The sequence below is a fragment of the Cucurbita maxima genome, unplaced genomic scaffold (genome assembly GCF_002738345.1).
Source record: "Cucurbita maxima cultivar Rimu unplaced genomic scaffold, Cmax_1.0 Cma_Scf00128, whole genome shotgun sequence".
In the NCBI taxonomy this organism is placed as follows: Eukaryota; Viridiplantae; Streptophyta; class Magnoliopsida; order Cucurbitales; family Cucurbitaceae; genus Cucurbita; species Cucurbita maxima.
The window spans coordinates 175,072-190,197 of record NW_019272144.1 but is presented as its reverse complement, the minus strand read 5'-3'; positions in this window follow the sequence as shown (position 1 = coordinate 190,197).

Here is a 15,126-nt window from a genome sequence, read left to right as displayed (position 1 = left end):
TTGGAAGTAGTATTTTTAAACTTAATTTTTTGAAATAAAAAAACAAATGGTTATTAAAAGAAGCCTAAATAAAATAGGACTAAATACAACCTATAAAATTTAAAGATTATTAAAGGATGTCAATACGTGTCAATACGAGGATTCATATTTTGAACATGGTTGTGGAGGAGCTCGGGGACTATTCAATGTCATGAATAGGATCCGGGTTTGTGGTCTTTGTACCAACTTCTCATATATACACTTTCACTCAATTTTTTAAAATGGAAAAGATCGGTACAAAGGAATAATATATTCTTTTAATAACAAATATGATAGGGATTTAAACCTTGAGCGTTAAAGAAAAGACTAAATACCTTAATCATTATGAAAGAAACATTTTTATTTGAGAATGGTGGGTATAAATTGTAATGAGCAAAATAGGAGGAATGATTGAAGATTTCCCATAAACACATGACATGATTCATAATCTCATTAATATTTGATTCTTTTAAAGAAAATATAATTTTTCTTTTAATACAATAATCGGGAGTTTGAGAAAAAAAATCTAGCAAAACTACCATTATAACATCAACATTTTATTCATATAAACAACTATCTTTAGGAAGTGAAAGGAAAAAAGTGGAAACCAACCAGAGTTAGGATCAACCTTTGTGAATGAAGTTGAGTTAGAAAAGTAAACTTCATGGAGATTCAATATTGGAAATAGGAAAATTGGAAGGTTCTTTTGGTGGGAGAGTAGTAGTAAGTACCTAAATGTTATAAGAATTTGATCAAATATGGTTATGGTCTGTTTTTTTTTATAGTTAGAGTATTTTTTTTAGCTATTTAGTTTAACTAATTTACCATATTTGTGGTTAGTTTCTATTTATTTATGTTGTTAATTGTAAGGCTATAAAAGCCAAAGTTAAGTACTCACAAATATTATCCCTTCAAACTCCAAACATTTATGTTTCTGGGTTAATCATTCTTTCATAAAAAACTTATAATTGGTATAAGAGCCACCACTAGGCTTTTTGTAGTGTAGCAATTTTTTAGTAATCAAATACAGAGAGTATGAGTAAAGACAAGACTTTAACGAAGATCCCTCACTTCGATGGTCACTATGATCACTGGAGTGAGCTGATGGAAAATTTGCTCAAAGCAAAGAGTTTATGGAGTGTGGTAGAGATTGGTTTCTCAAAACTAGCGGAAGAAACAATACTGACTAAGGCAACAAAGGGTCATCTTGATGATGCTAGACTCAAAGATCACCCAGTAAAGTATTACCTCTTACAGGCAATTGATCGTACTGTCTTTGAACAAATCTTGGATCGTCGCACAACCAATATTGTTTGGGACTCAATGAATCGAAAGTTTGGTGGAGACCAAAAAGTTAAGAAATCTCTTCTTAATGCATTAAGGAGAGATTTTGAGATTCTAGAGATCGAAGAAGGATGAAAGTATCATATTATTTTGCAAGAGTGATGATAATCTCCAACAAGATGAGAAGATATGCCAGACAAGAAAACTGTAGAAAAAATTACGTACCCTCACTGAAAAATTTACTTATGTTGTATTATCCATTGAGGAATCCAAAGATATTGATAACATGTCCATTGATGAATTACAAAGTTCATTAGTGGTGCATGAACAAAAATTTCGAAGATCAAGCAGTACTAGAGAGGAGCAAGTTCTAAAAGTCGAAAGTCGAACGGAAATAAGTAATAGAGGAAGAGGAGCTTACAAGAGCAGAGGACGCGTTAGAGCAAAATCAACTTTCAACAAAGCAACTGTTGAATGTTATAGGTGTCATGACTTAGGTCATAAATATGAATGTCCAAAAATGAATAAGGAATTGAATTATGCAAAGCTGGAAGAAGAGGATGAAATGTTGTTAATGGCTGATATGGAAAGACATGAAGCAAGAAGGAGTTATACTTGGTTCTTAGATTTTGGTTGCTTAAACCATATGTGTGTATATGAATGTATATTTTCAAGCTTAGATAGGATCTTTTCCCACTCCATCAGAAGCTTGAAAATAATATAAGTATGAAAGGTTCTCGAAAGGGTGCAGTGAAATTAACTTTGTATGGGGTTCGCTACACTATTAGTAATGTGTATTGGGTACCTGAACTAAAAAGTAATCGCTTGAGCATTGGACAAATACAAGAAAAAGGAGTAATAGTGATCTTCAAAGATAGTGTACGTAGCATTTATCATCCACAAAAAGAAAAAAAGGCAGAGTCAATTATGAGTGCAAATTAGTTGTTCATTTTGTTTGTTAAACCATCCGCTACAACAAATGAAGAAAGATGCCTCCAAGTTTCAAATATGGATCAGTTAACACTTTGTCACCTTCATTATGGTCATCTCGGCTACAAAGGCTGTTGCACCAACCTTGAAACACAAAAACATGGTGAAAGGTCTGGCACAAATTGTAGTTCCAAACACCCCCTATGAGGCATGTATGAAAGGAAAGCACATCAAACTCTATTTTCAAAAATGAGTAAATGGAGAGCAAGTGAAAAATTGGGCCTTGTAAATGCAGATCTATGTGGTCGAATTTCACCAGCTTCAAATAGCCATAAAAAGTATTTGTTGTGCGATGATTTTTCAAGGAAGGCATGGAGTTATTTTCTTTTATAGAAAAATCAGAAACATTTTATCATTTCAAATGTTTCAACATAATTGTGGAAAAGAAAATTGGAATGCCTATAATGTTTAAGGATAGATAGAGGAGTAGAGTTCAATTCAGTAAAATTCAACGATTTTTGCAAATAGCATAGAGTGAAGACACAATTGACTACAACCTATAGCCCACAATTAAATAGAGTGGCAAAACGCCAAAATTGCACTGTGATGAACTTGGTAAGGTAAGAGTTATGCTGACAGAGAAGAAAGTGCCTAAAAATTTCTAGCCTCAAGCAGTTAGGCTGACATTTCTAGCCTGAAGCAGTCAGGTGGACGATTCACATTTTGAATTGATCACCCACTCTTGCAGTAAAAGAGATGAAACCAGAAGAGGCTTGGGCTGGGGAGAAACAATCAGTAGATTATTTAGAGTTTTTGAATGTGCGAAACATGTTCATATTCTAGATGCCAAGAGAAGCAAACTTGAAGATAAAAGTGTAATATGTGTTTTACTTGGAGTCAGCAGCGAATCCAAAGGCTATAGAATGTTTGGTCCAACTACAAATAAAATTATAATAAGTTGTGATGTAGCTTTCGAGGAAGATCGTGAATGGGATTGGAAATTTTTTTAAGGTGAAACAAAATTGGACTGGGGGACAATATTGAAATTGATGAGAATACAGTCGAAGAAGGAGAAGTCACGGTGGAAACGACTAAACTGGTTGGTGAAACAATTGAACCAATTGTTGAAAACAAAGAAGGGGAAATCACGGAAGAAACGACTGAACCGGCTGATGATTTCAGATCCTGTGAATTTTGAGGAGCTTTCAAAAGCCCAAAATGGAGATTGGCTATGGATGAAGAAATCAAATACATTGAAAAAAATCAAACATGGAACTTGGTGGTTCTGCCGGCTGGAGCAAAGAAAATAAGAGTGAAATGGATTTTCAAGACCAAGCTAAATGAGTTTGGAGAAGTTGATAAATACAAAGCAAAATTGGTTGTAAAAGGCTACATACAAGAGCATGAAATTGATTATACAGGAGTGTATGCATCTGTGGCCAGAATGGATACTGTGAGAATTGTCATTGCTTTTGCCACCAAGAAAGGTTGAAAACTCTATTAGTTAGATGTCAAATCAGCTTTTCTATATAGTGAGTTAAAAGAAGATATTTTTGTTCAACAACCAAAAGATTAGGAGAAAAAGGGAAGTGAGGAGAGGGCGTACAAATTCCATAAGGCTCTCGATGGATTAAAACAAGCACCTAGAACCTAGTTTAGTTGAATAGAATCCTTCTACATCAAGGAAGGATTCGAAAGCAACTCCATTGAGCAGACAATCTACATCACGAGGAAGGGAGGATAGAAAATTGGCAAAGATGAAAATAGTGCAAAAGTAGATGTAACTTTGTATAAACAAATAGTGGGAAGTCTGATGTATCTCACAGCTACTCATCCCGATCTCATGTTTGTTTAAGTTTGATTAGTCATCTTATTGCATGTCCAATAAAACAACATGTTGCAGCAGCTAAAAGGGTTTTAAGGTACTTGAAAGGTACGATAGATTATGGTGTATTTTATAGAAATTGAGGAGTTAGTGATTTAATTGGATTTACTAATAGTGACTATGCCAGAGACTTGGAAGATATTAAGAGTACTTCAGGCTATGTGTTTATGATAAGCGGAGGAGCAGTAGCTTGGTCTTCTCGTAAACAGCCTATAGTCACCTTATCAACCACAGAAGTTGAGTTTGTTGCTGCTAGTGCCTGTGCATGTCAAGCTGTTTGGATAAGGATACTCAAAGAGATGGGTTACTATCAAATTGAAGGAACAAAGCTAATGTGTGATAATACTTCAATTATTAAGATATCCAAAAATCCAGGTCTACATGGACGTTCCAAACAGATAAGAGTAAGATTTCACTTTCTTAGAGATCTTTCAAAAGAAGGAACCGCTAATTTATTATTTTGTGGTACCCGAAATCAACTTGCTGATTTGTTAACAAAGCATCTCAAATTAGAAGTATTTCAGAAGTTGTGGGAAGAACTTAGTGTGCAGAGTTTTTCTAACTTGAAATAATTTTGACAAAGAATAATAAGTTCAAGGGAGGGATTGTTAGAAGAATTTGATTATGTCAAATATGGTTATCGTCTCTTTTGATAGTTAGAGTATTTATAGCTATTTAGTTTAACTAATTTGTCATATTTGGGTCAGTTTCTATTTCTATTGTTATTTGTAAAAGCGAAGTTCAGTACTCAATAATATTATTAGTTGAAACTCCAATTTTTTATGTTTCAGCTTAATCATTCTTCTGTTACACTAAATCCTCATAATCACCCTAGATAAAGTTTTCTAAATCCACTCAACAAAATTATTCCGGCTAGATTAATCAATAAGAGAGATTACATTCATTATTTCATTCGTCTGTTATCGTACAAATCAACTTTATATGTATAGAAATCAGGACGAGAAGAATTAATAGGTCACTTGGACGTAACAAGAGGATGAAAATGAATGAATTAGTAGTAATCTCATTTTTCGTTATTGTCGTCTAAGTAATCATAGGGAGTAAGGACGAATCACTTCTAGAATGGGCACACAACACATCAGATACTTTTCTTGAGACTGATTAGTAGAATCATCTGTACAACAAAGCATCTAAATTTTATAAGATAAAGAATCCCGTGTTATTAATAATGAAGACAAACCTTTTGAACTAGCTCTCGGTTGAACGCAGAAGAAACTTCTTGCTTTATTGAGCGCTACAACTCGAGTTTCATATCCATGCATGTCTCCAACATTCTCTATAGGTTGCTCATCCTCTGTTGCAGCCTCGACATGTCAACCTCAAATCGTTGATGATCTCACAATCTTGTAAGATTCAGCAACAAGTTTAAATTAAAAAATAATAAATAAATAAATAATCAGAATAATTTCACCAGAAAGAAAATTGCATTAATTAAAAATATAATTATAGAATCACCCTTCATCAATGGTTTACCGTTTACATTTGCATGTTTTACTATTTATTTTATTTATTTTATTTACTTTGCATCCTACTGGCTTCAACTAGAAAGACAACAATGAAACCTTGATGAGACATACAGCTCCAAATTGCTGACGGAAATCATGTCGTGACCAACTCCTATTGCTCAACTCATGATCCCAAAGTTGTCGAGAGGGCAATGTAGGTGGCAGTGGAAAAACAATCGAATGGCTCTCAACAGAACCCGCTTGACCTTCACTCTACCTATTGTGTTCATGTTCTTGTTCTGGTTCTGCAGATGTGTAAGGGGTGTCACAACCTAACTATGAAGAGAGTAGGTTGTGACCATCACATTGCGACAAGAGAAACGGAGACCCTCAAGTGGTCCCCATCCGTCCACACGAGGACCCAGACAAATCCCACGATGCGACCGAGGAGAACGGTACATCATCTAACACACCACATAGAGTAAGCATTGAAGACAAGTTGAGATATAAGCAAGATAGGGACATCGAATAGACAATAGTGGAAAAGATAGGCTTGTTGAAGGGTCGGGTAGGGTCCCAAGCCTTAACCTCGAAAGTCAAGGCTCCAAAAGGAATTTGGACATGCTGTTCTGGAGTTAAGTCTGTCCATATGAAATGTGAATGTTGGGAAATTTGATGTCAATCGGACAACGGACGGATGCTCAATGACATCATATGACCGTTCGCCAAACACATGTCTATGATGAAAAATTGAAAATGGCTCAAAATATACTATAGGGGTACCATGGTGTCAGCTCTCCACCACCTCATGGCCATGTGGCCTAAGCAAGCTACCCTGTGGCACATACGTGTGTCACAGTATGGGTGAGCGTGTCGAGACGAGTGTCGAAGGTTGCTATATAGACATGTTATTCGATACGGTATACGTAAATGACATGGAACTGGAACGGGAGAGCTAATGCCTCGATAGAACTCGGATGGATGGATGTTTGGGACGTTCCAATGAGATGAGCGACATGTGGGTCCGTTCTCAATGGCATGGGCGAGGGAGTTGCGATGGCCGACGATACCCTGAGACTCAAGATGATGTCAAGACATATGGGCCATGTCGATGGGGATCGCAATAAAAATATGTGACGTGACGTTGCATTGAAAGAACTTGGCCCCGAGCAGAGGCAAGGTCGAGTCGCAGACGATTGAACATGCACGCACACACAGCGTGTGTGGTCGAACAAGCTTGGATTCCGCACAAGCGATGTTTGATTGGTAAAGACAAACCTCGCCTAAGGTCCGATGACGCCACAAAGCTGGGGTGAAAAATATATATGGGGCTTAATTCCCCTTAAGGCTAGTCGTGAGGGTGTCAAGATCACCACGCCGCTTTGTTGAAAAAGTAGTGCCGTGACAGTTGGTATCAGAGCCATACATTGTGTGTCTAGTGTGACAACACAGTCAAGAGAAATGAACTCGAGAGTTGATTGAAGACCTTGCAAGTGTGTCAAGAGTGCCAGAGTGGGCAAGACAGTTTCTCGTCAGAATTGGAATCAGTTGTGGCTGAAACCAAGACTACTCGAAGTTCATTAGTGTTGTGTGTTGACACTTCAATGTGGGAAGATCTACCCATCAAGTAAAACCAAGCTCATTTGCCGAGCGCTTGTAGTCCTTAAGTGGGCAAGACAGATGAAACAGAAAGTAAACCATGTCGGTGCTTTCCAAAGAGCCATTCACATTAGAGGAATAGTGTTGGTGGTTGCAAGCAGAGAAGCCGAGAGCCAAGAAAAGACAAGCATCGGCCAAGTGTCAAAGTTGAGTACAACGCAAGTCCTTATAGGAGGATGAATTTGTTGCAAAGAGGCAACCAAGTTTAAGTGGGGGAGAGCCCAAGTAATTAGGTATCTCACCCCGTAGAGGTGCTCTAAGGTGCGAGTACACGTGTACTCCTTGAGCCATCACCTTATGCTTAAAGTGGATGACTCCACAAGATTTGTTGAGACCAATATCAACTCGAGAAGTGAGCATCAACTTGAAGTGGACATAGAGAAGTGAAGCTACAACATGACCACAGAAGCATCAAGGCAGCGTTGCCACACGAAGGTGGCCAGTTAAGAGTTGGCAAAAGTGTCGCCAACACGGAGTTGTGTTACAAATTTTAAAAGAATTGGCAAGAGTGTAAAGTAAACACAGAGTTGTGTTACGAGTTTTGCAGACATCCAGTTAAGAGTTGGCTGAAGTGAAGCGCCAATACGGGGTTGTGTTACAAGCTTTCATGCATCACTACTATGATGGTTGGTGCCATGATGAATAAATGTCGTGGTTGGCTTGCGAGCCTCACCTCGAGGGGTGCACCATTGTATGCGACTCAGAGAATACGATGAGTGTGGCCAAAGTGGCAAAAATTTGGGGAGCTCTCCCTCTAGCCAAGGAAAGAGCATGCCAAAGCTAGTTAGTTTACCATTGTTTTTCTGGTGAATCTTGGGTCAAGTTTGCAGAAGGGCGAGGGAGGCCCAAGAGGGGATAGCCCACAACCATAGTGCATTTGTTTTATGGTACTTGTGTTGCAAGTCTCGGAGGCTGAGAGTAGGTCCGTCAGTGGGATAGCTCATAAGTAGTGCGCATTTTCTGTATTCCTTCTGAAGCACGTATTTCAAGTGGGTTCGTCAGCAGTCGGTCTAAGGTTGGGTCATCATTGAGAACGATGACTACTCTAAATGGGGGAGAATGTCACAACCTAACAATGGTTGTGCCACCAAGTAATTCCTCGAGAACGATGACTAGTATAAGTGGGGGAGAATGTCGCAACCTAACTATGTAGAGAGTAGGTTGTGACCCTCACGTTGCGACAAGAGAAGGGCCACCCTCAAGTGGCGCCCATCCAACCACACGAGGGTCTAGACGAGTGCCATGATGCAACCAAGGAGGACGGTGCATCATCTAATATAACACACAGAGTGAGCATTGAAGACTAGTTGAGACATAAACAAGATAGAGACATCGAATAAACAAGAGTGGCAAAGATAGGCTTGTGGAAGGGCCGGGTAGGGTCCCAAGCCTTAACCTCGAAAGTTGGGATCCTGAAAGGAATTTGTGCATGCAGTTTTGGAGTTAAGTTCGTCCATATAAAATATGAATGCTTGCCAAATTTGGTGTCAATCGGACACTGAACGGACGCTACATAACACTGTATAACCGTTCGACAAAATCATGTCTATGCCTGAAAGATTGAAAATGGCTCAAACCCTGGGCTCTGTGCCCTAAGTGAGCTACCCTATGACACACACGTGTGCCACAACATGGGCAAGCGTGCCGAGACGAGTGTTTATGATGACTTCCTTTAAAATGAGTTTTTCAAGGACAGTATCGGGCGACACGGATGTACGGTGTCGGAGGCTGCTACATACACCTACTATCTGGTACGGTATACATAAATGACATGGCACGTACACGGTTGGGTCAATGCCTCGATAGAACCCAGATGGATAGATGTTTGGGACCTCCTAGTGAGATGAGCGACACGTAGGCTCGTTTTCGATGGCATGAGCGAGTGAGTTGTGATGGTCGACGACACCCGAAGACTCCGGATGGTGTCAAGACATATGGGTCATGTCGATAGGTATAAAGATAAGAAGATTAGACACGGCGTTGCATTGATAGACCTTGGCCCCAAATAGAGGCAAGGTCGAGCCGGATGGTGTAGAGGCAAGTCGGTTGTGTTGCAAATGATTGAACATGCACATGCAGGTGGCTTGTGGGGTTGAACAAGCTTGGATTCTGCACAAGGGATGTTCGGTTGACGAAGAAAAACCTCGCCTATAGTCCGATGAAGCCACAAGAAAAATACATATGGGGCTTAATTCCCCTTAAGGTTGGTCGTGAGCGTGTCAAGATCACGACGCTGTGCGGTTGAAAAAGTAGGAACGGAGGACATCATCTCGTCTATATCCTTGTTACTGATACCGTGACCTTGCCTCTCTATTTAAGCATGTATTAACGGGTCAAAGGTAAAACTGACAATTTCAATTGACAATTTAGCAAACTATCATACATAGAAACAAATGGAGAGTGATGTAATATGAATTAAATAGTCTTATATGAACCAGTTCAACTTTATGACGAACAAAATCAAAATGTTATTTTATTTAATAGGAAAGAAATTGAATGACATCGTAAAGAAAGTCTGAATGAGCTCATAATGTTAATGTATGACAAAGAATCATAAGAGAGAAACTAACTTTGATTTATCTTCCTACATGAATATGCTGCCAAAGTAAGACAATTAGATATCAAGAAGCAACCAATTGAAGATAGTTTGATCCCTACCCTTACCATTTTTAAACAGAAATAATATTGAAAATGAAAATCTTGTATTTTCCAAAAAAAAAAAAAAAAACAAACAGAAACTAGAAACTAGAAGTGAAGCTAACCTTAGGAGAAGTTGAACCTTTTCCTTTAGAATAAGTTTGTATTTGGAATTTGATAGCACAAAAAAAGAACGTCGTAGCATCACTCCTTTTTGCTTCATGTATTTCCATATGAGTCATTAACAACATTTCATCCTCTTCTTCCCGCTCTGCATAATTCAATTCCTTATTCATCTTTGGACATTCATATTGAAAATGGCCTAAGTCATGACACCTATAACATTCAACAGTTGCTTTGTTGAAAGTTGTTCTTCCTCTTCAGCATCCTCTGCCCCGTAAGTTCTTCTTCCTCTGTTACTTATTTTCGTTCGTCCTTCGAATTTTAGAACTTGCTCCTCTCCATCGGTGGATACTACAACATAAGTAAATTTTTCAGGCATAATTTTTTTTACAATTTTCTTGTCTGGCATATCTTCTCCATTGCTTCTCATCTTGTTGAAGATTATCATCACTCTTGCAAAATAATCTGTGATACTTTCATACTTATCTTGTTGGAGATTATCATTGCTCTTGCAAAATGGTCTGTGATACTTTCATACTTATCTTGTTGGAAATTATCATCATTCAAAATAATCTGTGATACTTTCATTCTTCTTCATCCCTAGGATCTCAAATTCTCTCCTATTCAGAAGAGATTTCTTCACTTTTTGGTATCCACCAAATTTTTGTTTCATTGAGTCTCATTGAGTCCGAAACTATCTTGGCTGTGCGACGATCCAAGATTTGTTCAAAGACGGTATGATTAATTGCTTGGAATAGTTAATGCTTTACTTGGTGATCTTTGTGTCTAGCATCATCAAGGTGGCCCTTTTGTGCCTCAGTCAGTATTGTTCTTTCCCTCTCGTTTTAATAAATAAATCTCCACCACACTCCATAGAAAATTTTCTTTGAGCAAATTTTCCATAAGCTCACTCCAATCATCATAGTGACCATCGAAGTGAGGGATCTTCGCTAAAGTTTTGTTTCACTCATACTCTCTCTAGTTGATCACTAAAAAATTGATGCTCTAATACTAATTGTTAGGTTTTTACCGAAGAATAACTAAGCCAGAAACATCTTCGCTAAAGTTTTGTCTTCACTCATACTCTCTCTATTTAATCACTCAAAAATTGATGCTATGATAGTAATTGTTAGGTTTTGACAGAAGAATAACAAAGCCAGAAACATAATCAATTCAAGTTTGAAATGATTGGATTTATTGAATGAGGAACTTGGGTTTGATATACAAGTAACCATAAATAGAAATGACTTAAACCAATGTTCTTCAAATACTTCAACTAAATCCCTAACAATACTCTAACTAAATAAAGAAAAGATCTCTATTTAACTATTTTGACTAGAGTGTAGTCAATTAAGTAAAAATGAAACTTCCCCTTGATATCACCTCCTCTGCCCCTTGATATCACCTCCTCTGCTAATATGGTGCTGCTAGAAGACCCTAGATTAGATTCAGCAACATTGTGGCTATTTCAAATTAAATAAATGTGCTATTTCAAATGAAATAAATGTAAACTTGTGTGTTTTCTTGAGAAACAAACACAAACTAGAACTAAACTTGAATCTTCTCGAGGAGCCTAGGTTTGTTATTTGGATGTTTCTTATTTAGTTTGTTTGTATTTGATCCATTAATAATTTAGTTTAAATTTTAATATTTATTTAGTTAATAAATTTTAAAATTCGTAATAATTTAATTTATATCATAAATATTATAATTAAAATTATTAAAAATAAAATGTATTTATAAATTAAAAAGATGAAATTTTTACATGTTAAAATTTGACAATCAATTTAAAATTTTCTTCATATAAATTTTAAAGTTAACGGTTATTTTAATAAAAAAATTAACCAAAAATATTTTAGACATTTTTTTTTTGGTATCTATAATATTTAATAAAAAAAAACTAATCTATGTACATATATATATATATTTCTGAAATCAATTGTCAAAGATTTTCTCTCACAACAGCTGTTCAAAAGATTTAGTTTGAATAAAAAATGAGAATGGCTTTGGGTAAAAAATGGTAGAGAAAAGGTAAATGTTAGATTTAGTTTGAATAAAAAATGAGAATGACTTTGGGTAAAAAATGGCAAGAAAAGGTAAATGTTAGATTTAGTTTGAATAAAAAATGAGAATGACTTTGGGCAGATTTACCTTAAGATGTGACCGTATGAATGTCAGTGGTAGGTTAGTTAAATCTTTTCTTTATTTTATTTCTGATTTTTATTTAGATTTTAGTTAGAAATCAAATAACAATAAAAATTTATGGGTTACGGTAAATTGATTACTAAAATATAGCAATGTTATTTTTAGGAAAGAAAAGAAAATTAGAATCTATTGAAAATGACAATGAAAATACACATCACAAAGAAAAAAAAGGAAAAGTTTAGAATATATACTTGAAAGATTTCAAGAATATATCCAAACAAAAATTAAACCATAAAGTAAGTACATGCCACAAAAAGAAATGAAAGATTAGAGTGAGAAGGCAAAGAAGTACACAATACTGAGTACATGTAGACAAAAAAAAAAAATGAAAGATCAATGAGAAGGAAATGAGAAGTACACAATACTGAGTCATAATAACTCCATCAAATTCTTCCCTAACATAGTAATGATAGGAAATGAGATCTTAATGAAAATAGAATTATATATCTATATCTATATATATATATATGTATATATATATATATCTATATATATATATATGTATATATATATATATATGTATGTATATATATATGTATGTATATATATATATGTATGTATATATATATATATATATATATATATATATATATATATATATATATAACGCTCCAGGACTTTACTCATGTAAAGTCTTTAATGCTCGTCTGAGGTCTAGTACATCGGCCATTGTGAGATTTAGAGAATTGAACGTGAAATTGATGTCATGAATTCATATAGGTTGACTTGGATACAATGGACAAAATCGAACTTTCATTAATGATAAATTGGTGACACCAGCCTAAACTAACTAATCACGTAAGTGGTCTTACTATAGGAGAGGCGAAAAATTGTATGAGTTATGATGATGTATGAGTTGTATCGTATGATGTCCTATACTAGTATATGATGATGTATGAGCCATGATGATGCATGAGTTATGATGATGTATGAGCGGTGTCGTATGATGGAAAAGGGTTATGAAGAGCCAAATGAAGGCGAGGTACTCTCAGCTGGTCGACAGCAACTGTTGGCAGCATCGAATTGAAGAACCTGAAGATCAAGAACTATTTATTTCAGTCCATTGATAGGACTATCTTGGAAACAATGCTTCAGAAGAAGACATCCAAGGAAATTTGGGACTCTATGAGGAGGAAGTATCAAGGCTCAACGAGAGTAAAACGTGCTCAACTACAGGCAGTTAGGAGAGGCTTTGAAATTCTCCAAATGCAAAAGGGAGAAACGGTGAATGATTATATTGGCAAGGTTATAAGTCTTGGAAGTAAAATGAGGATGCATGGTTGTTCAATCACAGATGTTGCGGTCGTAGAAAAGATTTTGCGATCACTAACACCAAAGTTCGATTACATTGTATGTTCTATCAAAGAAGCAAACAATGTCGAGGAAATGAAAATAGATGAACTCCAAAGCTCCCTATTAGTACATGAGCAGAGGCTCAATCGTACAAGTGCAATAGAGGAGATTACAGCCTTAAAGATATCAACACCAAGTGAAACTTCAAGCTCTAGAGGTAGAGGGAAAAGAAGAGGCAGAGGTCGTGAGAGAGGCAGTCGAGAAAGAAGTGGAGATGTTGGCAGGTCAGCAGACCTAGTCAGAAACGATTATGACAACAAAGGCAAGAGGCACTTTGACAAGTCTAAGGTGGAATGTTACAGATGTGAACGCCTTGGACATTACAAAAATGAATGCTATACCAGGCTCCAAAAGGAGAAAAGAAATCAATCCAATTTTGTGGAGAGAAGAGAAGAAGAAACATTATTAATGTCATTCCATGCTATGAAGGTGACAGATCAAGGTGTGTGGGTCGTAGACTCTAGATGCAACAATCATATGATAGGTTGTAAGGAATTCTTCTCAACTTTAGATGAAAATTTTCATACTACAGTCTCTCTTGGCAACAATTCAACTCTCCAAGTGATGGGGAAAGGAACCGTAGATATCAAGACTAGAAATGGCTTTGTAGAGTCTGTTTCTAATGTATTCTACATTCCTGATCTGAAGGCCAACTTACTTAGTATCGGTCAGTTACAAGAAAAGGGGTATGTGATCACATTCCAAAATGATGAATGTGAAATTTATGACTCAAAAAGAGGATCGATTGCTAAGATGAAGATGACCACCAACCGTCTATATCCGTTGACTTTAAATATCATTGTCAAAAGTTTGATGGTGAAGAAAGAAGATACCACTTGGCTTTGGCATTTTAGGTATGGTCATCTACACTTCAAAGGATTAAAGACGTCGTCCTCAAAGAAGATGGTAACTGGGTTGCCAGATATTACTCCACCAACGGAAATTTGCAAGAGCTGTGTAGTAGCAAAACATGAAAGAAACTCTTTTCCATCCGAAAAATCAAGAAGAGCTCAAGCAATTTTGGAGTTGATTCATTCAGACATATGTGGTCCCATCTCTCCTGCATCAAATGGTAACAAGAAATATTTCATGACCCTCATCGATGATTTTAGTCGAAAAACATGGACTTATTTCTTGCACGCCAAATCAGAAGCCTTTGATTGCTTCAAAAAATTTTGTGCTACTATGAAAACGAAAACTGGAAGAAGAGTCAAGGTTTTAAGAACTGACAGAGGTGGAGAATTCTGCTCGAAAGAGTTTATTCAATTTTGTGAAGAGAAGGGCATGCGAAGGCAATTAACAACAGCATATACACCACAACAAAATGGTGTGGCCGAAAGGAAAAACAGGATCATTCTGAACATGGTTCGAAGTTTACTAAATAAAGGAGAAGTCCCGAAGGAATTCTGGTCAGAAGCTGTTGTGTTGTCCGTTCACATTCTCAATCGCAGCCCTACCTTTTCTGTTAGAGATATGACTCCACAAGAAGAATGGAGCGGAAGAAAACCTGCAGTAGACCACTTTAGAATCTTTGGGTGCATAGCATATGCACATGTTCCTGATGAG